Source organism: Corvus hawaiiensis, chromosome 9 (assembly GCF_020740725.1).
Source record: "Corvus hawaiiensis isolate bCorHaw1 chromosome 9, bCorHaw1.pri.cur, whole genome shotgun sequence".
Classification (NCBI taxonomy): Eukaryota; Metazoa; Chordata; class Aves; order Passeriformes; family Corvidae; genus Corvus; species Corvus hawaiiensis.
In genome coordinates this window covers 14,662,749-14,690,668 of record NC_063221.1, presented here as the reverse complement: position 1 = coordinate 14,690,668, position 27,920 = coordinate 14,662,749, and the positions used below count along the sequence as shown (strand labels likewise).

At 43.1% G+C, this 27,920-nt stretch overlaps 1 long non-coding RNA gene across 1 annotated transcript in view; it reads right to left on the bottom strand.

Annotated features, from left to right (window-relative positions):
• LOC125330438 overlaps positions 1-19,786 on the bottom strand; it is a 35,857-nt gene extending 16,071 nt beyond the window's left edge. Inside the window, exons 1-7 of the long non-coding RNA XR_007205529.1 lie at positions 18,944-19,786; positions 15,983-16,324; positions 14,413-14,591; positions 8,895-9,113; positions 8,731-8,792; positions 3,744-4,017; positions 560-758 (exon numbers count right to left, since the gene is read on the bottom strand). This is a non-coding gene — a long non-coding RNA (uncharacterized LOC125330438). The remainder of the gene's footprint in view (positions 1-559; positions 759-3,743; positions 4,018-8,730; positions 8,793-8,894; positions 9,114-14,412; positions 14,592-15,982; positions 16,325-18,943) is intronic.
• Positions 19,787-27,920: the final 8,134 nt, after the last annotated feature.

Sequence of the window (27,920 nt, the reverse complement as noted above, 5' to 3'; positions counted from 1 at the left end):
TCCGTTTGCAGCCCCCAACCCCGCTGTGCCCATCTCCCCACATGGGCCATGCCTACACCGGCAGAGAAGAGCCTAAGTGAACAGAGGCAGCAGCGTCATTCTGGGCTGCTGGCATTTCCATACTGCTTATGCAGAGTCTACATCTGAGATAAGCTGTACCTCTCTGAAACAAGTGCTCAGATAATCTGTATCCTCATGTAATTCGCTGCTATGCCTGCTGCTACAGCTGCTGCTACACAATTTTCTCCCTCCAAAAACAGCTGTGGATCTAGCAAATTTCTTCAGTGTTGGAGGACAGAAGCAGTGGGTGGGAGGGAGGGAGACAGGAGGCAGAGATGAAGGGGAAAGCCAAGGCACTGTGCAGAGAATGGGAAGGAAGAGCAGAGAGGAAGAAGGAGCCTCGGTGGGGAGCGCACTGTGTGCACTACCTGACACACATACAACCCACATGCTGCCTGAATCAAAGCATCTTTTATAAATAACCCCTGGGAAGAAGGTCTCCGCAATGACAACTGAAAAGATTCAAAGCAAAACATACATGGCAAAGGCAATCCTGTACCTGAATATGAGAATTTCCTTTACTTGCTTGATGATGGGTTATAGATGACTCCAGAATGACTCAGAGAAGCCTTCTGCAGAAGTCTGGAACCTGAGAGTCAGGAATTCATGAGAAACATGGACAACCTCCACCTGTGAGGTTGCAGATTCCCAGAGCAGGAGGAAGACCACATCCCCATAGAAGCAGCGTAGGATCGTGCCTTTGAGAAAAGGAAAGCCACTGAGACAGTGTTAATATTACTTCTTGCATATATATATATATTTTTTAATATCAGTGATTTTGGCCCAGTTTTTGAGTTAATATACAGTCCTTTCATCTTCTAAAAAAAAGGCAAAATGTGGGAAAGGAGTGGAAACAGATGACTACAGTTTGGGGGTCAGACTGAGAAAGAAACAGCCAGTATGTACATTCAGTACAGTTTGTATATGTCACCAGGGGCTCAATGGGTGAAGCTGGGAACGTAACACAAACTTGAGTTCTGCAACTGAAAAAAAACCACAGGTTTTTTTCAAATCAGATCACTCACTTGTTGTCATTCAACTCAACTCCAGACAAAGTTTTCCTTCAAGTTTGGGATTATTTTAATCCTTTCTATAATCTTTTCCCCTTTTTCAGTTCAGTTTGGAATTGAGAAATGCATTTCAAAGCAAAGAGTCAACAGGCTTGGGTTTTTCAAATGTCAGAGTGAATTGTCTCAAGGTTTTCAAAATTTCTTGCCACCTGCTACTTTCCAGGTATGTTTTCCCTGGCTAAGAATGTGTTGAGTCTCATCCTAACCTATTTTAATTTCCCTGAAATGCTGTTTTCCAGAAAATTTAAAGTTCACCACTAAAAAAACTGTCTATCTACCCCTTCCTCTCCTCTTCCTGTGGGCTGCTCAGTTCAGTCCTTCCATGCCCAACTGCCCCTAGTGCCCCTAAGGCTCCCTGCAGGCATTCCAGCACTCCTGGAACTAAAGCAAAGATTTGGAGAGGAGTAAAGCCAGAGAAATTAGATGGAGGGGGTAGGAGCTGTGACAGCCTGAAAAGGGAAAGGCATGGAACACAGAGGGGTTATAAAGGAAAATACAGTAAAGAAATGACCTGCTTGGTGAATAAAGCGTATGGGAAGTAGACAGTCCCCACTCTGTGCTGTAAAAAATGTTGTAAAAGAACTGGTGAATGAATGAAATTACTAAATCAATATATTCTTCTCCTATTTATAAAGCCTTTGCTTCCAGTAGTTTTTGAGTTCGATAACGTATGTGCTGTGAGAAATACAGAACAGTCAATATTAACAGCCCCCCTCCAGCTGCAGTTAAACTTATTTCAAAATAATCTCCACATTTTCATATATGAAGTAGATGTTTAAAACTGATCAGAGTTTAACATATTTATATTAAAACAGATCCTTTTTTATCAGGTGGTTGGAGATTTTCTAATAGTTAGAGCCATGTCCTTTAGCTATCAATATGTTTGTCCTTCAATGAGTAACTGTCTTCTATGCAGACTCTGCATGCAAAAAAGACTCTCCAGACCCTGGATATCCCCCCTTTTAACCACTTGTGAAAGAGAAACAGATCACAGACCTTCTGTGTCCTGAGCACACAGAACAAAATGGCACAGTTCATCCACGTAAAGGGTGCTGGTCAGCCCTCATCCTGACCCTTCAACGAAATATTGCTTTCAAACAGAAAGGCGCAGAGTAAGTGACATTTGTTAACCTTTGCAGTGTGTTTGTCTGCTGCCATAGCCTAATCTCTGTGAAAATCAAAAGGGTGTAATTTTTTCAAGTACCAATTTGGCAGGCCCTTACCCCCACTTAACTCCTCTCCACGCTGCCTGCCCAGGGCAAGATTTCAGCGCTGTCCAGGAAAGCTCAGTCTGCTACCACAGACAATGGGCAACCAACTGCCTGTAACTTCCAAGCTGCCAGGACAAGTTGCAAAGATCACTAAACTCTCAGAGTGACAGGTGATCGATATGCTGAACAATTAGTATCAAATATACAGTAAATGATGCATAATATCATTGGTGAAAAATGTTCTATTTAGGCAGAATGTAGATTGATGTCAGAAAATGCTCTTTAGTGTGTGGAATAATCAAGTCAACTGCTTGATGGATGTACTATATAGTCTATTTACATAGCGTGGATTCAATACACTTACATGACATTTGCATCAGAAACATATCTATAGTCAACCAATGGGAAAGAATACATGATTTTAGCAACATGCTTATACATTAATAATATTACTTGGCAATCTGATGTTTCAAGACCCAGGGTGAATTACTTATTAAAAACCCATATACAGCTATCTGTCTTTATCTTTCTTTCTGTGTGAGCCATAATGGCCTTGATTGTTTTCAAAATTACATTTGGCCAGGATATGACTGTTACATGAAACCTCTTAAACCAATATCATTTCCCTCACTGATAAAATACATTATACTGCTGGGTGCATTGAGCCAAACCATTAACGAAGGAAGCTTAACCTAACCTTTGTGCTTCTGACCAGCCGTTCAAGCAAACTAACATTTCAGAAATGGTTTAAAAAGTGGAATTGACATGATTATAAATTTTTATATTAAGTTCACTCATTTCTTGGAGCTTCTCCTATCACACTCACTTTTAATGGTTTGAATTTTGCAGGAGACTTAGTTACTTGGGAAGATACAAGGAAACGTACTCCATTTAACATTGTTTAGAAACGCAGGCACAAGATAAATTAGCTAGATAAGGTCAAATTAAGCAAGGTCCATTTTAAAACTTGAATTCAGGATGCATGAGAAGAAGCAAATACATGCATTCAGTACAAATTGAGGAAAAAAAAAAAGATGTGATGGAAGTCATGGATAAACCTGAAGTCAAATTCTTCATAGTAATTGAGGTGCTATTTTAATAAAGCATCTCAGTCCAGGCCTGGTTGTAAGAAGAAGTACAGCTTCCCAGACCTGCAGGCCAAGACAACAGAGCTCGTCTGATAGGAAGCAAGTGACATAATGTCAGTGAGAAATGCTACTCTCACAAGGAGCTAACGAAGCCATTTTCTGAACTTAATACTCAACTAGATCCCAGTGCTTCTTCCTCTCGCCTCAGCTGTCCATCATGAGATCTCTGTGCAACAGACAGAGGAGACTGACGATCATTTTCATGCTCAACAAGAAGAGCCACAGAACTCAAGCAAAGGAAGGGCAAGACTTACCTGTAAATACGAACAATGCATAGCTTCTGCATGGCACTTTTTCTCTTTGGGTGTCCAGTGACTCTAAGAGCAAGGCCATGGTCTGTCAGATCTTGGGGTAATGGTTTGTCTGTAATGGATACCAGTGGCAGAGATACAAGTGGCCCATCTCAGGACCACTAAGCTGGAGAAGGCAGAACCAGGAATCCTGGAAGAAATGCCGTGCAGTTCACTGTACATGCAAACTGGCAGGCACCACAGAGCAATGCAGTCTTGCCGCAGGCAGCTCGCCAGTCTGAAAAATTTCCAGAGGAAAACCATTTTAGAGGCTTGCTACTCCTAATTTTTTCTCTTCCCTTGTTTTTCCTATTTGTCTGCTCCTTTGCTATTTCTGCAAACACTGAAAGCACCAAGCATATTCCTGATAGAAATATGTAGGCAGATGTAAGACAGAGCAACACATTGCTAATTGTAGGGCACAAAAGGTATGCAGCAGCTCTTTTGCTTGCCAGGACAGAACTAATTTTTGTCTGTACAGCTGTAGTTTTTATCAGTGCAGATAACCAGTTTACAGCAAGTAAAGCACTATTTTCTTACTCTCTGCATGGGAATCTCCTATAGCAGGATGGCTCTGCAAGCGTTATGGGAGGCAAAGCCAGAGAAATGAGCTAAAGCACAGCAGTGTCTACAAACACATCTTTTACTTGGATGCTCAGTACACCATGCTACACCATGGTAGAAGAGGGAATCGTGACATCTCCAGCAGGAGAAATCCCTGCTCCTAAGGAAGATTTCTTAACTTTTACAGCCACCATTTGTTCTTTTTCATGCTGCATCAGCCATCTTTGAAACCAACAGAAAGAGGAAGGGGAGAGTGGTCTCCAGAGATGCAGGAGTTCCTCCCCTCCCCTGTATTGCCCCACAGGCACAGACACTACAACACAGCTGGGCACTGTGTGGCCATGCCCACGCCCAGCCATCGTCCCTGCGTGGTGGCATACTGCAACAGACAGGGACAGGGAGGTGGCAGGAGGCAGCAGCAACAACTAGCAGGGACCCAGGGGAGCAGGGGGTCTCCATGCGTCCTGCATAGCTGCCTGGCAGGCCAGAAACCAGAGGCACCCCCCCCCACCACCTTTCCTTCCATGTTCAGAGGAATTCACCTTCTTACAACACATCAGAGCAGCACCTGATTCCCTCTTTGATCTCTTCCCCTGTCTGGAAATAATGCTTCACATCCCAAATCTGGCTAACGGCTCCTGCTGAAATGGAGTGATGCTCTTAGTGCTCTAGTTAGTGCTGTCAAGCAATCTGAAATGGAAGCTGGCAGTTGTCCTTCCAAATGGCTATTGCTATGTGTAGCCCAGAAGTGGTAAGCTAAAAAATCTTTTTGTATTTGAACTCCTTCCAATTTCATTCAGTAGGATACTGGCAGGCCACTTTCTGTGTTAATTATTTCTGTCCTGATTGCCTGGCCACACAGAGCACTGGATCGACAGTATCACACTTCACCATTTGTTAATTCTTCCAGCTGAATGCAGAAAGAAAGTGAAATAAAGAAATTTCACCTAGAGAAAAATCTCCAAAGTCAGGAAATGGGAGAAAATATGCCAGTGGAGTCAGAAGATACATGTATCTCCCAGATATACACCAATCCCTCTGTGATTTTGAAAATCTCTAGGAGTAGAAGAGTGACACAGTATATTACTCATTGGAAAACGCTTAATGGGTCTGATCCTGAAATGAATTACACTGGCTTAAATCTGGAATGTCTCCAACAAAGTCAGAGATTAATCAAGAAGAACTTTTAATGCTTGATTAGGAAAGACTGCCTCTGCATTGCTGGCAGGTACAAATGAGAGGACCTAGGCATAAAATTACCTCATTGCTCCCACAAATCAGTGAGCTAAATGGCTACATCTTGACATTCGCACCAGCAGTAAATTATAGTCAGGCACAAAAATCTTGCAACAATTAAATGTGGGTGCAAATCAGACTAAAAACCAGAGTGTATTTGAATGCTGTTAAAACAAATATTACTTTCTAATGCTCTCCATAGTGTCATGTCTTTGGGAGAGCACGACGGATGCAAGAGATAATGCTGTCCAAAAATACCGCCCTGGAAAACTGCGTCGTAGAATTTGCACCAGAACTTTCCTGTCCTTGGCTTCTCGGCAAGACTACTGCAATATTCCTGGCAAGGGGGAAAGAAATGGATGTTTTCAGCCAGGGAAGCTGTCTACATGAAGAGGAGTTTCTGTTTGTACGTTACTCAAGTGCAGGTTCTGACTGTACCTGCAGACCAAGGCCAGTCTGAGAACAGGAATCACACATGCCACAGGTCTGACATTTTTACAGACTATTCTACTGGCCATTGAGATAGACATCATGTAAGATAAATTAATATTTCTCACGCAAACCAGGATTGTCTGTCCTAAAACCAAGCAAAATTATGTAGGGTCTGTGGTGCGTGCCCTGCAAAACAGCAAGCACATAAAGCAGACACACCACACATTAAATCCAGACAGAAATGAAACTGTTTCGAAAAGTGGAGTCTAATAGGCAGAATTCCGAAAAACAAACAAAAAAATTTAAAAAATAAGCACAATTGGTTACTTTCAAAACAGAAAAACTTACAGATATCCTCAATAAATTTTAAAATTAGCATTGAAAGAGTCTAGATAAGATGACCCAGCCTCCCTCTGAAGCACGAGCTTCTTGTTTTGACAATGTGTGAAACAAAGTGGTGGTGAAGAATTCATTAACCAGTTAGTTAAAGCAAACCCATAGCCCTCAGCTTCACTGCTGTTGGGTTAAATAGGACATTTTTTAAGAACACAACTCAGTGTCTTGAAAGAGACCAGTTTACAACAAGAAGTCATGAATATGTTCTGGCAGAAGCCTGAAGAGTCTCTTCTGGAAAAATCTAATGGCAGTATGCTGCTGTGCTGTTGCATCAGGGCTGCTGACTTTCCGCTCACAGATATTGAACTGGTGCTGCTGTAGCAAGAGCACTCCAGAAGTTAATTGGGAAAGATAAATAACATGTCAAAGCACCAGGAGCACCTCAGCATGTGGCTTCCTCCCCCCCACGCTCATAGTGCCAACAGTGCCCTTTGAACCAGAGTTTCCTGAAGGACGTTTGTGTCACAAAACCAGTAACCTTTCTTTTTGGGCCTCTTCTCCTCGCACAGTAATTCAGTTGAGACTGTTGATAGTAGAGTTCTGGGTGGTAATTAATCATGAATTTGTGCATGGTTGCCAGTAAGGAGGCAAGGAACCCATACTGCCCCATGCAGCCCCAACTCCCACACAGCAGTCTTGCATCCCCCCTCTACTCCCAACCCCAATGGTCTTGGCATGGGAGATGAACAAATACTTGTGTTTAGCTAATAATTAAAGAAGAGGAAGGCAGGTTGGGCAGCAGTGGCACACTGTACTGGCATGGGTTTACTGCTGTCCTGCCACGGGCATCCCTGGCACACTGACATGTCACCCAGCTTCCCGGTGTGCGACACCTCCCTGTGACAGTGTGTGTGTGTGTTGGCCTGCCTGTGAGATGGAGATAAGATGATTAATGACTGTGTGGTGTCCATTTTGGTTCAGGAATTTTGTGGATACTGAGGTTAGAATTTCATCTCTTTTCCCTTCATGGATTTAACTAAATCTCACCCAGGATTTTGAAACATGCCAGGATTAGAGAAAAATCTCTTTAAACATGAGCTTATTTCTGACACCAAAATTTCTCCAGCTGGGATCAGCAATAACAGCATCAGTTTTAAGGTCTCCATCTTTATAGTGGTTGGTGTTACTGGGAATACAATCTGTGCCTGGGAAGCCTGGGCTTTGCCTGAATTTAGCTGAGCTCTGGGTGCTCGTTGTGGTGAAAGCCAGCGCTTAAATTGCATCAACCTTCGATCCAGAAGTACAAACTGTGTGAGGAGAAACACCATCAACTAATTAGACTGTAAGCTCCCTTCCTCAGAAAATCTTTTTTATCTCAAAGCTTAGGAGTTTGGATGTATCATGGCTTGGTTGCTACCACTTAGCAAAATGGGAGTGTGAGTGAAAAGTGGGTCCTTGTGGAAAACCTGTGTGCACAAACGTAAAAGCACCCTTGAAAAATGTAGCCAGAATGATGCTCTGCCTGTTCAACTTAACTATAGGAAACATGTCTCACCCAGCAGATGAATGAAAGCTTAGTGCAAAACCTCACTCATGGAACAGAAAAACAGTTGCAGCTTTACAGCTGCCAAACACAAGTCGGGAGGTGGAGGTTAAACTGTTCCTGGTTCCCCTGTGCCTGGCAGCAACTGGCCTTTTGTCCCCCCTGGCTTCCAGCTGCATAGGAACTCTCTCCTATCAGACTTCCTTGCAAGTACTGGCTAATGGCACAGAAGGGTTAATTTCCATGTCTTAGTGTGTCCAACAGACCCTGCTGTGCCCAGAGAAAACTGCCCTGGGCACCCAAGGCAAGGAGTGCCCTACCAGGTGGGGTCTGTTTCCATAAAAGTGATGCTTTCCAGTCCTTCGCTGTCCAGTCTCTCAACACAAAAGCCTTTCTTTCCAATACCTTGCATCCATCCGTGTTCTGCCTCCTCTGGGTCTTGGAGAAAAAAAGCTTTGGCCTGGCAGCTCCACACAGGAGGTCTGTGCTTCAGCCTGGGAGAACGGGAGCAGGTAGTGCAGTGCGTACTGAGCCACTGAAGTCTGGTTCAAACATACTTCAAAGCTTTTGGAAGCCAACAGGGGTCTTATGTATCACTACTGATATTCACATCAATCTGGAGCACTTTGTCCAAGTCCACACAGTGGGATCTCTACAGAGTTATAAATATATCCCAACTCTCAGGACTCCCACTCCCCTGCTCTAAGTCCTCTTACCATTCCCTGGCTATATATGACACTCTTGGATATTGTGTCTTACTTTTCCCTCTGACTACAATTCACTCCTCCTGTTTGTAAGGAAAAAGGAAAAATTCATAGTTTTGCTTGGACACTGACTCACCTTTTCATCAAGCTTATCCTTCTTTCTGTGTTCACATCAGGAATGAACTTTCAGACAGGTGGCTGGAGGAGAGAATCTCATCAGAACAGGGCATTGCATCTCTGAAATCTCATGGAAATTTGGTCACAGATCTTTACCAACTTAAATCTTCCAGATACCAATACCTTTCCAACACTCTGCATTTGTCATTACCACAGGTTCAGTTCACGTCAGCTTCATGCTGTCCCAACTCCACACACGGCCGAACCAGGTGTCTTTGTTGAAGGGTCCAGGATGTATCCTGTGTCTGGATGCCCTGGAGTCTGCAGCAATGTTCCTATAATTTTCAGTGAGATGAGGGGAAAGCTCCATGTGGTCCTTATACCTGGAGCTAAGCATAAAGTCTGACAGCAGAAACAAAGAAAAAATACAGAGCAGCCAGTTTGATCCAAAATGTTATAGGCTTTTATTGAATCATAAAGATCAGTGAAATGGTCTTTGTGTAACATACCACAATTCCAAACATAATAAAACTAAAATCAATGAGCATTCTTTAAAATCAGTGAATACACCCACACAGTTCAAATTTCATTGTATTTAGACATGCAGTAGATGTTCTGATACATCAACTTTGATTTTGCCTTCTCCTCCTCCTAGATATTCTTTTTATCAGGTTGCCTGTACAAAACACATTGAACACAGTGGGGGGGGGGTTCGGGAGGGGGAAGCAGTGTTTGGTTTTAAGTATTCATTAAACATCTGTAGCAGTTAATACAAAGGAAGAGTCTTTGAATAAATCTAAGAATTAGGAAATTGTACTTCTGATCTTGACTTCATCCTCATGCATCAATGAACATATTTTAATTTTGTTCATCTTTATTGCGTTTAAACCAAACACTGAAAACAACAACCCTCATCTGCCTGTTATATATCATTTCTAATGACAGGGTACCTTTTGTTCTAAATGCACATGTAAAAAGACTTTCACTTTAATATTCTAGTTCTTGGCTTTTCAAGTTAAAATAGTGCTTTACAAGTGATCTCTACTGATAATGACATACATTTACATTAGAATTCCAACCTGATTCTCTACCTTTCATAATCTACGTATATCTTTTGTTTTGTTTGAGATTCTTTTCTTGCAGGTTATGTAGATTTGACTGCAGTAGATTTTTCCCCCAAAGAATATCCAAAAATACACGTCTGCACAGCATAAAGTTGGAAGAACTGTTTGTCACAGTCTGCTTAACAAAATAAGTTGCTTTTCTGTTTGCAGATTACTCCTGAGAAGGCATCCAAGTTTTACAAACACATTCATTATTAGAAATCATCCTGTGAATTTCAAAATTTAGGGCCAAAATGGACTCTTAGTTCATTTAGTTTGACCTCTTGTACCATATAGATTACTACATTTCACCCGTGGTCTAAACTCAGAGACTTCATTAGAGTAAAACATTTCAAGTCCTAAGATTAAATTGTGCTTCACTGGTTGAGAACAAGACAGACAAATCTGCCAGGAATATCTAAGCCCCCTGGAATAGCAAAGAATTATTTAGATGAGATATGCCCAGATCATCCCAGCAGGTGAGGCTTAAGTTTAATGAGCAGTAGGACGGAGACACCTGAAGATCATCTTAGGAAAGATGGTACTCTGCACCAGAGCACTCACTCACTCTGGTCCCAGGGATTTGAGTTCCTAATCATGAATGTCTAGTGCCACTTGACACTTCTCATGGGGTAGCCTGGTATGCCTGAAAGCAGGACAGCACTGCACCAGCACCGACCCACAGCCCCAGGAGTGCCAGGAGAGGGTGAGATATGTGAGGCAGAGACAAGGGCCAGCGGACCTTCTGTTTCACAGCATAGAGTCCCAAGGATGGGATTCAGTTCCACAAGCAGCCCCAGGCTTTTTTCCAGTCCGTGGGGCTTTACACTAGACAGCAGAGGAGCCCAGCAAGTTGCTCAGCACCCCCAAATGAAGACACCCATGTTTGGGGAGCTGGCAGATTCCCTGTGTTCTATTCACGGATGAATAGCTTTCTGTTGCCCAAATCTCACCCTGAAAGGCTCTAGGGCTTCAGAACGATGTGAGGAAATAGCCCAGCAAGATCTAGGCAGGGGTACGTGCACACAAAAACTGCCTTGGACTGAAACCCTGACACACAAGTTTTCATTGCACACACTGTCTTAACCCAAGAAGGGGAAACGCAAAGACAGTACTGACACCAGTGCTAGCAGCCCTCCCAAAGTCCATGACAGGACTCACCCAACCTCCCCTCAGGCTGGCCACCCCGAGTTTCCCCCCAGTCTAATGGCAAATGCCTTCTGCTGTGTTCCCACCCACACTGTGGGTACCTTACCTGGGAGACTGCCTGCCACAGGGCTTGCTAGGGAGGTCTTTTCCCTCACTCTTTCCAGTGGCAAGTGGAAATCTCAGATATTGCCAGTCTCCTCATTATACACCCTCAGCCTCTACCTCAGACACATACAGTGGGCCTTGGTTGTTTGGTCCCTGCCTCTTGCAGGCTTTGACACTTCCTCTCCCTTCATGCTCTCAGGTTTTTGCACATCTGGCCTGGGAGAGCACAAGAGCATGCTGATTCCTACTTAAGAAGATTGTTTTTTCACGGCAAACAGTCAAATTTCACATTGTCTGTGAAAGCCTAGATGTGAAAATAGTGTATTCTTGCATGGCTCCGCTCTCAGAAGTGCTAAGCAGTGAGCAGCTCCCCATAGCCCCACAGCCATGCATTTCCATAAAAAAAAAACAGGAATCAAGGCCTTACCAAGCACTGGAGTTCTTTAAATCGTAGGTAAAACTAATCTGCATTCCAATTCGAAAAAAGTCTCTGAAAGGACTAAACATGCATGTTGATGGCAGAGAAAAAAAATCATATGTCTGCTCATTGGGGAAAAAAAATCCAAGAATATTTAATGTGTGAAAATAGGACTCCAGTTATGCTGTTAAGAATAATGAAATCTAGGGTGCTAAGTACTGTATGTGTTGCTGTACAAGTTAAGCTGCCTGAGGCAGTTTTAATTTCTCTAGCCAATTTTTCTTAAATTTTCTCTTAATTTACACACCCAAGTATTCATCACCTGTAGAGGAGGGGGTTGGATGGGGTAAGTGCAGCCAGAGATGCTCAAGGCAGAGGCGGGCAGCCTGTGCCTGGGGTCCTGGCCATAGGGGAGCTGGGCACTGGGCGAGGGGCTTGCCAGGGAGCCCTGGAACCAGAGCAGAGCCTGGCAGCCACATTCCGGCTCCTCTGAGACCTGCTGGGAGCTGCCCGGTCTCTGGCGTGGTGGATTTTAGTCACAGGCTCAACTATTCCCTCCAGCTAAGGAGAAAGTACTGGTCACAGCAGCCCATGAGGGAGAGGGGTGTGCCCCTTACCGAAAGAAACAGCCTTGGAGGCAAGCTCCAGAGCCCAGGGCTGGCACTGACACACATCAAAACAAATTGCAATTGTTCCCAGGGTTTGGTGGGAACAGCATCGCCAGAGAGGCCAAAGGGCAGGTGGGCAGAGCAAACAGCCCAAGGATGGAGCAGAGCCAGCAGCTGCCAGCCTAAGACTGCAGGATCAGCACTTCAGAGGCTTTTATGGCTGCTTTACCTGCACCAGGCTGACCTGAAGAGCTGTAGCCATTGTACTGATGGCACGGAAAGAAAATACCTAGGATATTCTTCAGTTGCTATTCTAAGAATTTTTATTATTGTTTTATCTCTTTTGAGGCCCTTTGGTTTAACCTAAATGTGCCACCTTCCAAGAGCACACAAACTGGCTGCTGCAGGACCTTCAGTCCCTGCTAAGTTGCCACTATGTTCCTTTCTCTGGGCAGAACAGATCCGCTTGAATGTTAACATTCTCAATAGTCTCGAAATCTAAGTAACTCGCCATGCAGTATCTTTCTATTAACCTTGCCTGAGCATTTCACTCTTCCCCTTTCTAATTTTTTTTTTATTTATTCCTTTTAGCTACTTTCCTTGTCAAGAACAGGCTGAAATTAACGTCAAAATTATTAAATTTGAGAGGCAAACATAATTCAAAACTGGATAGCCACAAACAAGTGACATCAGCAGGAGTATGCACTTCGGGGGACTACACCAGACATTGGCATTTTACTGGTGAAGTAAACATTTACCTCTGCAAATTACTGTGGTACTTGCTTGTGGTAATTTTACTTGCCATGAGCCACTGAGTTTAAGGCAGAAGTCTGCCTGTAGAGTCAGGTTTGCTCCAGCCTCAGCAGCACATGTCCTGCAAGGGCTTGGGAAAGGGTCTTCATTCTCCTTTGGTCTCCACCCTGTATCTGTGGCCGGCAAATTTTATTTTAGATTTGCAAAATATTCACCATTTGTGATCTACTATGGTGAGCTGTCACTGTCTGGGTCTGACTCAGAAAATGGATTAAAGTGAAATAACTGCAGGAGAAATAGAGGTAGGTGCTGTGAGACAATCCACAGGCATGCCCTGGGCAGCAAAGGCTGGCAGTGGCATCCTTGCAGGATGCTCCATGCTGATATCAGAGGCTCCCTGACCAGGGCAGCACAGGGATCAATTGGTGTCCATGATTTTGTACAAAGCCATGGCTGCTGGTAGCTGGGTAGGTGCTGCTGCACACAGGCAAGGGGCCGAGTGCTGCAAAAGGGCCCTGTTGTGCACTCCACCAGCAGCAGCAATGCTGAGAAGCCCCTGAGCCCCTCTGCCACCACGTGGGGCTTTCATGCCCAGCAAGTGAGGGACAGCTGCGTACAGCCTGCTCGCTTTAACACACCTCTCACCTGTCAGCAGCCAACCCTGAAAGCACCTGGTGACCTTTCAGCCAGCTCTCCGTATGGAACAGCTACAAGCCAACAAACTATCAGCACAGTAATTGAAAAGTCCTTCATTTTCCCCTTTCCTTCTGTGTTTACGTTTCCCCAAGCATGCAGTGCAGCCATTTCGACCAAGCTGCATTTCAGACATTATTTGGGTTACAGAGCAGTAGCTCTGCTTGCTTAAGTCACTAATCCAACCTCAGGTGCGGAGATTAAGCCACAGCCCATTTTTATCACGTTCTCTTAAAAAAAAAAAGGCTGCTTTTTCTGCACTGCAAAACCACATCAGGGTCTGCACTGTGTTCCTGATTCGCAACAGCAACATTCAGGCTGCATCGCTGCAGGGATCCTTTGGTCAGGGTGCTTTCATCCTGTCTTGGGCACAGCACTGGGAAGCAGATCCAGCTTCTTGCTCATCCAGAGGAACAAAACGCACAACCAGGAAAGGAAAAAGCTGCTCTCTGCCCACGCCTCAGCAGCTCCTGCCTGGAATCCTCCTGATACAGGGGAAGCTCCTCCCCGAGGGGAAGTCCTGGGGTGGAAGTCTAACCTTGGATCCTAATTGTAACACCCCAGGTTACTCCCCACCAGTCCCCAGCTGCTGCCTAGTGGAGCGAGGTGGCAGCAGGACAAGAGCCTAAAAAGGTGGAAAACCAGGCCAGAAGACCTTGTGGAAGATGTCTGTTCAGCTCTGGCTTTGTACCAGGGAAATTACTGCACTCATTTGCCTCTGAGTACAAAATGCTTGTATCCGCATCCCTCATCTCCGAGCCTTACATTTTACCCAAAAACTATAGTTGAATTTATCTATCATCTATATTGTGTTTGGTCACAAACCAGTGCAGAAGACCAGTTTCACCTCTAGCGTAGTTTGACTTTCCTACCTTTCTAATTTTTCTTGCTGTTGTATCCAAATGGCAGCAAAGATGGACCTCTTCCATGTCCTCATTTTCCAAACACAAAACTCAGAGCGAAGCAGATTATGTGTGTTTTTCTCCCTTTCAGTGCAAGATCCTCTCTTTTTCCCTGCTCCCATCGGCAACCAGAAAATGTCCTCAAAACTCTGATGGAAAGACAAGACACGTGAGATAGTATATTATTCTGAATGGAGTTTCTGGAGCAACTAAAGTTTTGAGCTCATCTGCTGCTGTCTCTCTAGTTTGATTCAGAATCTAATTTGTCCAAAATTTCAACCGTGATGAACTTTCCCAAAACAGAAGCAGCAAGCTGCTTCCCACCATCACATACTTGGCCTGTATCCCGCCTATCCATATGCAGCAGATGTAAATATAATTTACTGGCACAAGCAGCTTTCTGCACATGGCATCTTTCTAAGTCTTCTTTAGTATCCATGTGAAGAAATAAATGATTTTATTGATGCACTCGAAGGCCCCAATAATGCTTCATAATGACCTATAAATTGAGGTCTTTCTTAATATGCATTGATCAATAGCTCACATAATTACGTCTCGTATCATTTTGCTGAATTGTTAACAATTCTAACCAAAGCTATAATGATTCCTTACAGACAACATAAGTCTTCCAGGAGCCACATTTTGCTGCCTTCCATGTATCATAGACCTGCACAGATACAGATTTAGTGCAGGCACCAGTTGCATCAGCTAATTTAGGACATGGCCTCTTCTCTGCTGTGCCCGGTCACTGCAAGTGGAGCTTGCAAACTCTCCCTCCACATTAAGAGATGTCTTGGAGAACAGATTGGCACAAATACAGACAATTCGTTTTTTCTATCATGTTGAAATAAAGTGGTTAGTAAGATGGTGCTTTAATCAGGGAGAAGACAACTATAAAGTCAGAATGAAATATTTTCAGTGGTGACAACCTGTCTGGTGGCAATGGGAAATCCTGCATGTCAGCACATTCATTCTTGGCTTTATCCTTGCTCACTGGATGTGACTCAAAGGAAATGCTGGGCTTCAGTTTCTTCATCAGCAAAATGGGGATAATATTTCCACTTATGCAAGTCACTTTAAGTGGAAAGCACTGCATTCATGCAAGATAGCTTTATCGTGCCAGTATACCACAGAGTTTTTCACTTTCTGCCTGGAACATTTCATAAAAATCCCTCCACATATGGAACAGAACAAGTATTACAGACTTCCAAAAATGTGATTTTTAGGGAGATGACAGTGCCACTTACATTCGTGCACTTTTGTGTTTCAAATACAGTCATGTTTGGCAACGAAATTCACAATCATCTGGCAGTTTTTATGAAAAAAGCTGACCATACTGCTCCAAGTTTTGCCAGTCTTGTCACAGTCCCCCTCTGCACCAGCTCTGGCTGCTGCCTGGGCAGCAGGATGTGGCTGGCAGGCTCTTGCTCAAAGCCCCCAGCTTCACATGTGGGTTTTGGAGCAAAGACACATTGTTTATCACTTTAAATTCCCCTCAGCAAGACTGTGCTGCAGCATCAATTGTCATTCCACCACTCACCTTTAGCAGACGGAGGAAAATGATTCTCTAGCACCTTGTTGCTTTGCTTCACAAAAGCAGTGAGACCTGGGGCTTCAGGCAAGCTGCAGACGCTGCCCTTCGCAGGCCCCACAGTCCGCCTGCATACACTTAGCTCCCCATCCACCACGAGGGGTGGTTTGCTGTTCCTGGCCCAGCACTGTGCTGCCAAGGAGGCACAGTTCTGCTTAGCAACTCACTGTCCCCTTCTCAGTGCAGGGCTTTATTAACAGCAGAATACTGATATATGCTTAAGTAGTTCAACTTCGTGCTTTCCCTCCTATACGAGCTTGGAACAGGACTGTAGACAAGTACCATACACCACTATCAAAGAAAGAAGAATTATATTTTAATCAGTGTATTTATCTCAGAGAACACAGTGATTAGTTTTTCTGATGAAAACAAATGCAATGAAAGACTAACAGACTTTTGGTAGCAGAGCCATTAAATCCTCTCTCTAAATATGGTTTAGATATCTGGGGTGCAATTAGGACAGCAGCACTGAGTGCTTCTCGGGGTAAGTGTACGGATGCACTCTAACCTGAATCTAATTCTGCTCAGAGGCCAAGGCAGAGGAATGCTATTTGTGTTGTAATGATTTTGTGGAAATAGGCACCATTACATTTCTAATAACTTTTGGTCAACAAGCACCTTGGACTTTCAGTGACTGCCACTAAGGGCCTAATTGCTTTTAGCAACTCTTTCACAAAAGATACACCATCACAGCAAATGCAGAGCACATGTGTGAAGAAGTCAGACCCAAACAAAGCAGTGGGTATCAGGACAACAGGACACATGATACAAGAGCTTTTGTAGCAAACTGCAAAATTCAGATACCACTATTAGGCATTACTTGTAAAAACAGATCTGAACAAATAATTCAAAATGAATAATTTATTTGATTAATTTTGTCTCTCCTTGCTTGGGGAATATATATAAGCCAATCACACCATCTTGAATTTATTATTCAAATATATTCAGTGACTTTATTTTCACTATATTTTTTTACTCTATGGATTAATCAGAATATTTAAAATTAAAAATACAGAGTTTTCCTGTGATTGGCCAGACATGCCACATGACATTACTTTTCTTCTGTAAGCAAGTGAGTATGCCAGCACTTCTGGAGTAATCCTTATGCATGCTAAATTGAAAATTCAGTTTTGACAAATATTTGCATGTGCATCTTTGGAATTCGCTTGCTGCCAAGAAAACTGTCAGTAAAATTCAGCACCTCTTAAATTTGTAAAATGTGAGAACTAAAACATGCATTTTAACATTTGCATTTAATTTTTTTTTCTCTGTTTCATCTGGAAGTTTTAGAACATTGTGTTTTCCCTGAATGGATGCAGCACTGCCTACCAGGACTCAGTTACAGTTTTGAGCCACTCAATATCACTTGACTCAGCCCATGGTCTGTTACCCTAAAAGCCTGTAGTTTTCTAAACAGGCAAATGCTACAGGCATCATGTGCAAGGCCTTCAAAAGTCAGGGTGGTTTTGCCTTGATGGATATGTGCATTATTCGTGTATCAAATAACCCCTCAATTACTGAATGACTCTAGTTCTATTGTTAGGAAAAAGCAGATTTGAGAGCAACTCATTAAAAGCCTAAACTACGATGTTAGCATAAAACATAGGTGAAGGGAAAAGTTATTTCACCACAGAAAATTTTCACCTCAACTTTTCAATTAGTGAAGAGCGCCTGCTAAAGGAGCCCTCATTTATCTGGCATGTTACTTTGTGCTATCCCCCACTTTGAGAGCAGAACTTCAGTTAGGGATTCCAGAGAACATCTTTCACTACCTCAGATTTCAGCTCCATGTTTCTGAAAACATGCTCATGTGTATGTTTGCCTGAGAACCAATATGGCTATCTACAGGATTTATGTGTTAATATATCCCTGGGTCTATCTTTGAAACTGCCTCCATATGTTCATATGCAGGGACATGAAAAAAATTTAGGGTCTGCCTAATCTTCAATTACATCTGACCCACTGTGACTTGGGATGGGAATGAAACCAAATATAGCCCTGATCACACTTGGCAGAAGTATTTAGGTGGAAACTCTGCCCATAGAGAGATATTTGTTAAGTGATCTGTAGCAATCAGAAGCAGAACTGGACACAACCACTGATGTCCTGGCTCTGCAGAATGCCCCCTTCTTGAGGTCCCCATGTCCTGTTCTGCTGAGTGGAGCCAGTCCTGCCTAGCTAGGACACTTTGGGACACCATCAAACAGCAACAAACAAAACCCAGCCCAGAGAGCAGGAGTGTTATCTGCTGGCAAAGATAAGCAGGAGGACAGCAGCTAGCTCTTTTGGGCCAGCAAGGATTACAAGTGCAACTATAAAACTGTGGCAGGTAATAGGGTATTAACTCATTGAATAAACAGAGCCGGTGCTCCAGTTACCATGCAAGATGATTTAAATGGCTTAATTTACACTTCACAGCAAGCCTTTCCTACTGCAAATCAATAAATTTGCATAGGTTTCAAAATAATCAGCAACATGCTCCTGCATATATTTTTTAAATAGGTACAAAATTCCTTAATGAAAGCCAGAATCCCATCATAAACTCAGTTTTTAGCTCACCCTCTAGTTGCATTCATGAGGAAACATGAATATATTAAGGGTTAGAGCTAAGCAGCAGCTTTGCAGCTCATTTCTGCAGACAGCAGGACTGCAGGTTCCCATGGATCCAGGTATGCAGCCCCCTCCTACCACCCCACAATGGTGCAGGCAGAGCCTCCTGAACACTCATGGCCTGAGCAGAGGAAGAAATGCAGCTGAGATATCCTCTGTGTACACCTCTGTGCAGGGTACAGGCACATGGAGGGAGGGCCAGATAGATGCACAGAGGCCAACTTCCAATAGGAGTAGCCTTTAACCAGATCTAGATACACTTTTTCCATGTAATTTTTTATTTCTTGCTCTCCTCCTTACCTTTGGTCTGGCTGGGATCAGAAGTAGAAGCTCCAAAATGCCACCAGCAAAGCTGTGCTGGCAGTAGATATGTACACAGCTCCTGAGAAAGCCTGCTCCCATCAAGGTATCAATGTGATATTGCCAGTTAAAGGTTAAAAACGTTTGACAGAGGCATCCTGGGACTCAGGGTCTTCTCTAAACCAAGGCAAACTTCAGATGTTGTTGAATTATCCCCTTAAATATCCAGGACAGCTGAAGACAAGGCTTTGCACTTGCATGGGCTCTTCTGCTCCCCTCTCATTTTGGTGTCCTCATGTACACACCCACAGCATGGTCTGACCCCTCTGGGACTTGAGGAGCTGGCATAAACTAGTGAGGAAATCTCACAGCTTTCCTGGATCATGGATAGACTGATGGGTCAGTGGGGCATGAATGGAGTGGTGCCAGGGCAGGCTGCAGCAGCAGGGCAAGTTTGCAGTGCTGGCTGTGGGCAGGCATGGTGAAGCTTGGACTTATCAGTCCAGTCTTTCTGTGCTCAGCTGTAACAAACTAAAAAATAAATTTAAAAATAAAACCAAGATTAAAAAAGATTGAGAGGGAATATTTCTGTGCTTGTAGCTGTGCAATGACTAAGGGCTTTGAAGTTAATTTTTAAGCAGATGTTTTTACTCCTCTGCTAAAACAAAAAGCAAGGTTTTTAAACAGAGAAACAAAATGAGGGCAGAGGATGGAAAAAAATATGGGTACTCCTACCAAAAGCAAGAGAGGCGTAGGCAGGGGCTTTGATGGTTTCACTGCTAGAACAGGGGTGGCCTCTTGCTTTTCAGGACATGGGGAGCTCAGGGGTTTCCCTGGGGTTGGCACGAGTTAGCCTCAGGTACTGACCAAAATTTGAACACTTGAATGAACTTTCTCCTCCTTCCCAAGTGTGTGTCATGTCACTGTGGGTCACCACCAGGCATCTTGGGGGCAATACAAACACAATTCAGGTGTAGTTCAAGACTTCTTCTGAATAGCAAGAACATCCTTTCTGCCTCAAGTTCTGCTCCTGGTCTGGTCAGGGAACTGAGGAGCTGGAGCAGGACTCAGATGACTATCATCTCTCCCTATTGCCTAGGACAGGCCTGTTAGCAGCCTTAAATCCTGGAGCAAATGCCCTGTTCTGAGCACCACTGTAGCAGCCCTAACTGGCTCTGCTGGGATAGAGTTGCTGCAATTCCCATTAGCCTGTGCCTTATGGGACTTGCCAGAGAGCAGGTCTGTGTGTGGAGGAGCATGAAGGCACCTCGTGTGTGGAGGAGCATGAAGGCACCTCCAGCCATGAGGCTAACAGCTCAACCCTTCATCCAACCCCCTGCACTCCCAACAGAACCTAAGGGACACACTCTCCTCACTCAGACCACAGCTACTACTGTCTCACATGGGTGCAGATAATTAGTGGATATGGAAAATGGACCCCTATTATGGTCATGTTTCCTGGCAAGGTACTAGCCTGCTGTCCCTCATTTCTTTGAGCTTCTCATACTTAATTTGTTTTTTGATAGGGGGTATTTTTAATATTTATTACTCATGGCAGAATGGTGGGTTATAGTGTGTCAAACTTGCCAAAACTTCAAGCAGAGAGAATGATAAAAAGTATCTTGAAAATCATATTTGCCCCTTAATAATTTAATTCTGTAGAAAGGGAAATCAAAGCATCACAAATTGATTGCTGTGAAACAAATTACAATTATTTCCACACATCCAAATAAATCTACTAATTTTAGGCATCTGACTTGAGGCATTAGATTGAATATGCAAATGCACATGTTGAAATGATGGCCGTGTCTCTAGAGCTGCTCACTTATTTCTCTGTTCTTACTCGATGCTCAACAGTTTCAGACTGTTATTGAGACATGCAGTAAAATAGCTGCTCTTAAGCATTGCCTGTTAAAAGTATTAGAAAGCACGTCTGTAAAGCACAACTTGACAGCCTTAGGCAACCAACTCTGGCTTATCCTTTCTAGAAATGCAGACTAATGTCCACTGTCACTTTCCCCAAATCTACTGCCAGTTGGGTCATACTGGTCAGGCATTCCCTTAACTGAAGCCCTCTGCCCTACTCTACCTTTTAGGAAGGGCATGCCATGACATGAAATGTCCCCCTTGAATGCAAGTTTTCCACATACATTTTACAAAGTGTACTTGTTCAGCTGTCACACTGCTTCACATAAGAGAAGTCATCTGATATTGTTACTGACATACTAGTCTAGTGTGGCATTTAATATTAGGCTTTTTATAACTCACAGGGATGGCAGAGCAATCTCAGGTAATCAAAATAAATGAAGACAGCCTGAATAATGCATTTGTTAAATCTAAATAACATACAGTGGGACACCTTTTAAAGTGTTTTCCAGGCAAATGTGACTCAGGTGCAATATTGATTGAGAAGATAAAGACAGGTGTTTTCAATTCTTATGTTATGGATGCAGAGAGGACTTTGACAATGTAACAATCATCTTTTGTTACTTTGCTGCAGTCCAATACAGCTAGAATCAATTTTTCATTGTACTCATTTACTGGAAAAAGGGATAATGGCAAGGACAACACAGCTTTAATAGAAAGAATAAGTCATGATTTAATTCAGATGTTGTACTACAGCTGCAAGTTGAAAGATGTATTTATATATACCAAAACATACAAAGGAGCCTGCATGCTTTTGAATAGATGCCATGGCTCTGCATTTCTATTTATTGGTAGTTAGGTGGAATGATGCAGCATTATTATCCTGACAGTAATAAGAAAAAAGAACCTTTTTGAGTGCAAAAAGATAGCTGTAGGATTATGAGCGATCTTTACAGAAAAGCAAAATAAAGGGCAATAGCAAAAGGGCACATTTAGGTTTTCATTAATATTAGTATTTAAGTAAAAATGACAAGCAGAAAAACCCAAAGAAAGGCTAAGTTCACAATCAATGTAATGCTTTTCTGCACAATTGAGATATTTCTCAAAGATCTCAGGCATTTTTGATAAATTTTGTTCCTATGGAAAGTACTCAGAATGACGATAAAATAATGATTTCTTTTTTTTCCCCTAGAAAAATAGATTGCTTCATGACTTCTTGAATGAAACACAAATCTAAGAGTGATAGTGTTTGGGGCTGGATTAGTCTCCTGGGGTTACAGCCAGTGTATGAAATTTCATAGCTTTTCCAAGGAGTTCAAGAGTGCTCTTCTCTGTAGTGAGACACTGCTGAGTGACCCCTGAAAAAACACCCCACAGAATGTGCTTCAAAACGACCACCAAAAGCTGCCAGGAGTTAACTGAGCCTGATAACCAAGAAATATTCTGCATGGCATAGTTCTGAGCAGCACTCATTAGGCAGGCCTAAATCTCAATTTCAGCAGACTTTGGAGGAAATCAGGATCCAAAGTCAAGCTTTAGAGCTGCTTTCTACCTCTCTAATAGAACTGCTCTTGAAATTCAGACTCTCCTTTCAATGAGCATCTTCTACAGAAAAGCAGACAAAAGGAACAAAATCCTTCCCTGGAATCTCAGGCTTTTCTTTAAAAAGAGCCTGATCTAGTCCTAACTCATTGTAAACTGAGCCCACATTCCTCTCTGAGGAGCAAACAGAAAAACTGAAAAGTAAAACAAAACAAAACAAAAAAAGAAAAAAAAAATTGGAGAAAAATTAACTCCTTCCTCAGCAGCAGCAGCTTCTCACAAGCCTTTCTCAGTCTCTTAAGCTGATGGATCAGACTCAGCTGCATCTCAGCTGAAGTGGCTCAGGAAGGCATTTCCAGCCTCCAGAGGACATCTGGAATTTACACCAGTGACCCTGCACCGACTTTGCACAGTTCCTGAGATGCTGGGAAGCTTTGGATAAGTCCTTTTTCCCCCTGCTGAAAGAGGCACATACTGGGTTATTAGCAGGCAAGGGGCAGGGAGCTGCTGGGCTCTGGTCCCGGGAAGACCAGGGCATTTCTGTAGGATGCAGCAAACAGAAATGCTCTATGAAGTGTAAAAGGTGCAACAGGAGGACTTGGGAGAGTCACAGATGTCCTGACAAGCAGAAACAGAGACACCCCACCTCAGCATAGCTTGATACAGGGGCCAGTAGGGGCATTGCACTGCAAATGTCTAGGATCCCAAACTTACTGAGGGTGGCCTCAGTCTGTGGTGAGTTTGCCCTAAAACTGCTAAGATTTATAAGCCATCTTAAAGAAAGTAAGTTTTCCTTTACACTGCCATTTCTCAGCCAGTAGGCTGAGACTTCAGACTTTCCTCCCCAAGTCACAGGAGAGATGCTGTGTGGAACCTTGACCTCTTGGATTTACTTGCACCCAGCTAGTCTAACCATGCAAGAAAACCCCTAGAATGGCAAGATCCTGGAGGAGACAATGAAAGCTTTGAGCTGAGCACCACTGACTGCAACTCTGCTGACTCCAGAGAGAGGTTAGGATAATGGCATGAGCCTTGTCCTCCTAGCCTTTGCCTGTGCTGCCACAGAATGAGAAGCTATTTAATTAGGTTTTTTTTTTGGGCTGAGAAGCGACTAATACATCAATAGTCCTATACAAGATGGCAAAAATGCCTACCTCTGAACCCAAAAGGGCCTTCAACTCAGTTCCTATAGCAATCCACTTTGCTAGACAATGAAGAATGGTGGCTACCACCTTTTCCTTAATCACTCTTTACATACCCTATTCAAGGTCCTGAGGTATTTGGAAGAATGAGCTCTTGCTCACTATCCAGGAGCTACAGTAACACCTGACAATGGTGAATGACTTTATATATATATGCAATATAATCCTTTTAAGGGAAAAGATAAACCTGCTCTTCATCTTCATGAAAAAAGAAATCCCAGCATTCTCCATTTCCCCACCTTTGTAGATAAAGCTGCCATTATGGGTTAACTTCACCTCCTCTTCACTCCCTTTCCCTCTTCCTCTGTGGCAGCCGCTTAACCCCTCATTCTGTGATGCAATGTTCCGCCTGTTCCCTGCCCCAGCCTTGGCCACTCCCTCGGTTTCTCCCTATTGGCTCCTGTATCCCAACCCCACCCAGGGACCGCCCCCGGGCCCCTGACAAAACCATCCCGCACTCAGACCACGAGGTCTCTCTTTGTCTGCTTCTGAGGGCACTGGGACAAGATGTGAATAAAGCCATCTTACCACCCTCATGGGAGACCTTTCTCTACCTCCTTTATCACCACTGTGTTGTAACACTGCTGGAGCCAGATCACAGGGCTGTCCAACATGGACTCTAGGATGCAACTGATCGCACAGCCCTAGGAAACCCCCACTGTGCTCACAGGGAGCTGCAGCCTGCTAGGCAGAGTCCAGTGGTTGCAAAATTCCTCCCCTTTCTTTCTCAATTCTGTCTCCATTTTCTTTCTTCTTGTTAAAGGTTTCTTAATGCTGATGCCTACTACTTATTTTAGATTTAGACAGTCCAGGTAGGAATTGCCTGTAAAACCAGATCTTTCTTCTTGGGGAGGAGTGGGCATTCAGGTTAGTACTTAGCAAATCACATGAACTCAAGTTACATTTTTCTCTTAGTCCTGTCTCAGTATAGAAGAAACATTGAACCAGCTCCAGTCTAGGAACTACCTGAGCATGGCAGAAGCCATGCCCTTCCAAATGCCACTCTGAGCTCCCAAATGACTCTTTATTCCCCATATAACTAGTTTTAAGAAGAAACTTAACTCTGCAATAGGAATATGGGGTGAAATCCTTAACACAAGCTTTTCATACCTTGGTTCTGTGCCACTGTGAATGCAGTTGGGTTTGAAGCATGTTAGCAGGCACACTTCTGGGCTCAAAAGGATCCAAGATTGAAACACCTACATATGTAAGGAAGTCAATTTCCTGGAAAGAAAATAAAACTGATACAAAATACACAAAGGACCCCAATATCAGCAAGAATGTCACCAGCGGTGCAATACATTGAAGATCATTGCAACAAATCAAGCTCCCAAGAGTGACTTTCCCTTTCACGTAGAGAATGGACCGATTCGTTCCCCAAACAATGGAAAACTTTGTGGAGGCTCTGGAACAGATTGCTCTTTTTGCCTCCATTACTCACAGATCAGCAACAAAGGCAAGGGCTAAAACTCATCTTATTTGTTGTCCACAATTTATGAAAAAATAATCTAGCTCACAGGAAACGAGGTGCTTCAAGAATTTGCTGAAGTGAAAGCATTTCACCGTCAGCATGGAGTCAGCTTCAATATGATTCATCTGATCTGTGTGCTACTATTTTATGCTACATTGATCCATCTAGGAATTATTGTGATTACTTTACCGAATTTTGTTCACACTAGGAAAAATGCACTGGAACTGTGCTGTCTGACTGTGCCTTGACTTGAGTCTCAGATGGCAGTAGGACACGCCATTGCATTTTGTGGGCATGGGCAGGCCTGTTGTATGACATGTTATCAGTACTGCAGTGACACTGAACAGTGGTCCTGTGTCCAGAGTGGAAAGCAAGATTTCAGCACACACAGCATTTCCTTGAATCCATCTCATACCCATTTTTGATAATTTTTGGTCTGCCACCACTTGGCACTAGTAAAGCATCATCTAAGCATGTAAAAGCAAATGAAACATATTGTAAGTAACCCATTCACAACTGCCAGCATCTAACACTAATGCTTTCTGACTAACAGCTTTAGGAATCCTTCAAAAGGTCAGCAAATAAAGGCTCAGAGCTGTCAAACTCCAAGAGAAGTATCTCCAAAACCTAGCACACACATATCCCACCGGGATCCACATTTGACTCCCTCCCACCATGGAACCTGCAGCCACGTAGGGTGAACATGGCAGCCAGTGCTCTGCAAGGAGAGCCCACATCAGCTGTTCTGTGCAGATACTCCCACACCAAAAGGGATTTGTTTTCACAACACCATTCAGAGTGGGAGATTTCAGGTTCCCAAAGACCAACCCAGTCTGCATATTGTTTCAATAGCACTGGAGAGACTAAACCAAGATCACCCATAAGACATTGCCAACTGCCCTTTCCCCAAATGATTTTAGTGAAATTTTTGCGCCTAGGAAAAGCTGCACATATAAAGAGATCATTCGTCAACCTGCTTAGGAAAAAGACATAGAAAAAATGGGATGTTCACTTTGATTAGAAGAATAAGTCTTTCAGAGACAAATTCTGAGGCTCTTAGCATAATCCTAGCAAAAATTCCATGATAATCCATGCTTTTATTCAGAAGAACATTTTCATTGTTAATACATCAGATTTTGCTTCTATCGGACTTATGCTCAGTGATTATGACACAGTCAGTGTTTGCATATGAAAGAGTCAGAAAGGAGTGAGTGCTATAGTCTACAGAGGAACACATGAGGATGGATGAATGTTTGCCTTGGTAAATAGTATTAGAAGTAATTATTTTTAAAAGTATTCAGGTGCATCTCATTTTGCTTGCATGTAACTAAAAAGGAAGCAACTGATTTGCAACCTGGGATTTGAAAAAGCTGATAAAAAGCCAAAGAATAATTTCTGATGAAGTACTTGTTCAACAGCTGCAGTATCATCCACTACCTATTGGGCAAGTGCCAGGCTACCTGCTTAATGTCTGGAGATTGATAACTGTTCAGAATTTGATGAATGACAGATTGAGAAGGTAGACATAGTGCCTGGACTACAAACATGCCTAGGGATGATATTCTTAAAATAAAAAAATGCAAGTTTTCAGTTAATTAAGACTGATTATCACTCTGCTACATTACTTATTTGCTATTTTGAGGTTTCCCTGAAAAGAAAAGGTTCTGAAGGCATCCTGGCAAGTGCCCACTGATAGCTTTTCTTGAAAAGAGTTTGAATCCAAAGGACTAAAGTCTCAGCACCTCTCAATTTTTCTCCTGGAGAGTACCAGCACTATTTCATCAAACAAGCTGCTTGACTTTGCCAGTATTAACTAATTCTTTGCTTCCCTAATATTATTTTTTTTTTCAGTATTGTCAAATAACATAGGTGCAGAGAGATGTAGGATTCTAAAAGCCAGCTTCCTCTGTTACAGCAAGTGTTATCCCTGAGGTCAAGGATTGTTTGAATCAATAACACACCAATCTCAGTAGCCCCATTTAAATGGTGAGTCAGTTCATATAATCCAACCACACGTCAGATGAAAAAGAATGGTTTAGCAAACACTTTGCAGTCATCTGGTTTTTAGAACTTAGTAGTAAATTATTGGATATCAGTCCACTGTTGCAACTATATATCTTTACACAATAGTAATTTTTCCTAGAGTTTTCTCCTGCTCAGCTGCTTATTCAGTATTTTTATATACCCTATATTTATTTTCAAATACCATTTTAAAATTCTCACAGGAATTTTTCCATTTACAGAAGTTATAAGGGACTAAGTTCACAAGAGCATTTCTCAGGCAAGGAAAGCTGATACAAAGAGTTTGGCTGTCCCACTAATTCAGAGCATAAAATGACTTACCCCTGGTCCAGTTCTAATTTACAAACAGCCTCTTCCTTCCAAGACAACTGCATTCAACTGGGCTGTCCTAGACATGCATGCTTCTGCTGGGAGTTTTAATACATACACTAGTTAAATGAAACAAAATTAATATATTAACTATTTTCTATCAGATTAGAAAAATAACCTTACTATGTAATTACACCTCCTGAGCACCAAGAGCAGCTGGATAAGACTGGCCACGGGGGGCACAAGCAGGAGTGGGAGCCCCAGCAGCACTCCATGGAAGAACACCTGGGAACAGTCAGGAGGGGACCTTGCATTGGAGAGGTCCCCCTCAAAACATCCTGCCCTCTAGCAGGAGAAGAGGGGCAAAGACCACCCAGACACCCCCATCAGGCACAAACCTGAGTGGCCAAGCTCCCTGCCCCTGCATCAGCTCTTGGACATGGCCACACTTACACCCACAGTCACCTGAAGCTTTATTGCTGCTCAAGTGAGGGGTATGTTAAAATTAGTAGCAAGTGGGGAAGGAAACACAAACCAAGATATTTGACAAATAAACCTTTTTTTC